Here is a 3506-nt window from a genome sequence, read left to right as displayed (position 1 = left end):
AGACAATCCTGGTCAACGTGGTGAAACCCCGTCTCTACTAAAAATACAAAAAATTAGCTGGGCATGGTGGCGCGTGCCTGTAATCCCAGCTACTCAGGAGGCTGAGGCAGGAGAATTGCCTGAACCCAGGAGGTGGAGGTTGCGGTGAGCCGAGATCGTGCCATTGCACTCCAGCCTGGGTAACAAGAGCGACACTCTGTCTCAAAAAAAAAAAAAGAAAAAAAAAACTAAAGGTAAAAAAATTAACTCTATGTCATCCTATTAAAAACACAAGACATTGCCTGGGTATGATGGCTCACACCTATAATTCCAGCACTTCGGGAGGCCAGGAGCTGGTCTCAAACTTCTAGGCAGCATAGAGAGTCCCCGTCTTTACCAAAAACAAAAAAATAAAAATATATTAGCTGTCATGGTGGCACACGCCTATAGTCCTAGCTACTTGGGAGGCTGAGGTGGGAGGATGCTTGAGGCCAGGAGCTCCAGGCTGCAGTGAGCCGTGATTATGCCACCCACTCTCCAGCCAGGGCAACAGCAAGACAGTCAAAAAGAAAAACTGTAAGATATCATTTCTTCATTCATTCATTATCCATTCATTCATTCAACAAATAGTTACTTGTCACCTGTATGGGTCAGGCCCTGTTCCCCCAGGCCCTCTGACCTGCATAGTACAAAGCCATCTGTCCCTGGAAGTCCTGCCTTCTTGCCAGGTTTATATCCAACACAAGTGGAAAATCACCAACAGCTTTGACCTCTGAACAGACACTGCCGGAAGTCATGGAAGTGAACTGGGGTAAGGAATTGGTTTTTTCCATCTCACTCGAGTGTAACAGGCCAGTTGCTCTGTGGCGCCAGGGGCCAGGAAGTGAGGGAGAAGAGGCAGGAAATATGTATTGGCTTCTACACAGAAACTTCATATCTGTAAAGAATGAGACTATTTTGTTTAAACGTTTCTAGTTGGAATGTTTCTCAGTTTTACATTTCTTGAGGCTCTTAATTAATTTTGTTTCTTATCTGGGCTGCATTCTGGTTGTTAATGTTTCAAAAAGTGGCTGAGCATTTTTAACGCTGTGTAAAAGAAGGCTGTTGCCTTTAAATACAAGGCGGCAAAGAAAAAGAAAAGCTGTTAAGTACAAATATGGGCCAGGCATGGTGGCTCACGCCTATAATCCCAGAACTTTCAGAGGCTGGGAGGTGGGGGTGGGGTTGGGGGGGATCACCTGAGGTCAGGAGTTCGAGACCGGCCTGGCCAACATGGTGAAACTATGTCTACTAAAAATACAAAAATCAGCCAGTTGTGGCGGTGCATGCCTGGAATCCCAGCTACTTGGGAGGCTGAGGCAGGAGAATTGCTTGAACCCAGGAGGTAGAGATTGCAGTGAGCCAAGATCATGCCACTGCACTCCAGCCTGGGTGACAGAGTGAGACGTAATCTCAAAAAATATATAGATGGATAGATAGATAATGGGAAGCCATTTTAGCTAGAGTAATAGAAAAAAAATATTTTCATTTAAAAATACGGTCATGCTAAAATCACTTTAGCTTATAAAATAGACATTTTGATGTCCCTGGTTCTACTAGAACCTGTCAGTGACATTTGTACAACTTTTGTGAAGTAGAAGCAGATTGATCTCCTGCTTAGCTAAGGTTCAGAGCCAATTTGTCTCATTTTCACTCTACTTTGATAATACAAAACTGTAATAATGGGGAAATGTATCACCATAAGGCAGAGGCTATTAAGTGTTCAGACCTTTGTTGCTAAACAATTTAAAGCAAAATAAGTCCAAAGACTAGGGGAAGTTGGAAAAAAAAAACCCACATCACTTTAAATGTTTATTATAGTGGTATGCTGTAGAGATATTGTTGTGAAGTATTGCACTGTATTATTTGTGTACTATATAGAGATATTATAGAGAGATATAGTTGTATTTTATTGTTGTATCATAGTAATATCTTGGTTTATGGTTGTATATTATAGAGCTGCAAACATAATAAAAATTAGAACACTTGAAAGAAATTACATAAAGGCCTTAATACAGTGAGACGATTGGAACTGCCTTCATTTCTATGGTAGCCACAGTAACAGAAATTCAGTGTGTCCTTTGTCAACACAGGAAGTTTATTACAAAGACATCATTCAAAACAAGAGTCACATTCTGGGAACTCCCTTTAAGATGAAATGGGAAAAAAAATCAGAAACTTTGTTTACTTTTATAGCCTTTAAAGTACTTTTTTGTAGAGATTAGGCTAGTCACTGCAAAATAAATTCATAAATTATAGTTTAATTCACTTCTTCTATGGACTGCTTGAATGAGTCCTTGAAAATTCCACACCCTTATAGCATGATTATTTTCTTTTGCCAAAGGTATTCATCTGCCTATCTAAAGGTATGCATTAGTTACACGCCTCCTCTGCCCCATAAGGCAGGCTTTTGAAGCATTAACATTTTTGTTTTTCTTGTTTGTGGGTGGGGGTGGGGGTGGTGTTTTGAGACAGGGTCTCCGTGTCACCCAGGCTGGAGTGCGATTGCCCATTTACAGCTCATTGCAGCCTCAAACTCCTGGGCTCAAGTGAGCCACCTCCGCCTCCCCAGTAGCTGGGACTACAGGTGCATGCCACCACACCTGGCTAATTTTTGTATTTTTTGTAGAGATGAGGTTTTGCTGTGTTGCCCAGACTAATCTCGAACTCCTGGGCTCAAGTGATTCACCTGCCTTTGCCTTGAAAGTGCTGGGATTACAGGTGTGCGCCACCACGCCTAGACTTGAAGCATTTACTCTGGGGAGCTGACAAAATGCTGGTAAGCATGTTATATCTATAAATTAGTCAATTATTGATCACGGACTTGGGGAACTTCTCAATACTTGACTTTAGGTGTAAAACATATGTCAGTTTTGCTGCTATTAATCATTCACTTATTCCTTCAACAAATGTTTACTGACCAATGTCTGTGAGAAAACAAAGATGAATCAGATGGAGATTTGCCCTCGGGATGCTTACCACAAACTGATGTGTTAGTGGTACCAGAATGTGAATAACCACAGTATAAGAGCACATTCATAGGGAAGAGTGTCGTGGACCGTCCGGGACGGGTAGGCACGTCTGCCCGGGGGGTCTCTCGACCTGCAAGAGGGTCCCAATACCTGGAAGAGGGAGTGCGCCTGGAAAAATAATAAAGACAGAGAGAAAGAAAGCGAGGCGTCTGGAGGGCTGATACAAAAATTTGCCTAAACAGCAAATTTTATTTTTCAAAGGCCAGGAATAAATACACTTTCTTGGCTCTGGTTTACATCATAGTAAAAATGCAAATGTATGCCTCACATGGCCTATGCAATAGAGAAGTCAGATATGCAATTGATTGTATAAAGTAACAGAATTTCCTATAATCACAAAGTTTGTTTGCATCCAAACATTATTCACAAAGTTCGTTTATATCCAAACATTATTCCTCCTGGCTGCAGGTGTCTCTGGTTTGACCTTGTTTTAGAACTGAAATGTGAAAAGGTTTT

Source organism: Saimiri boliviensis, chromosome 13 (assembly GCF_048565385.1).
Source record: "Saimiri boliviensis isolate mSaiBol1 chromosome 13, mSaiBol1.pri, whole genome shotgun sequence".
Classification (NCBI taxonomy): Eukaryota; Metazoa; Chordata; class Mammalia; order Primates; family Cebidae; genus Saimiri; species Saimiri boliviensis.
The sequence above is the reverse complement of the archived record's forward strand: the minus strand, read 5'-3'. Positions refer to the sequence as shown.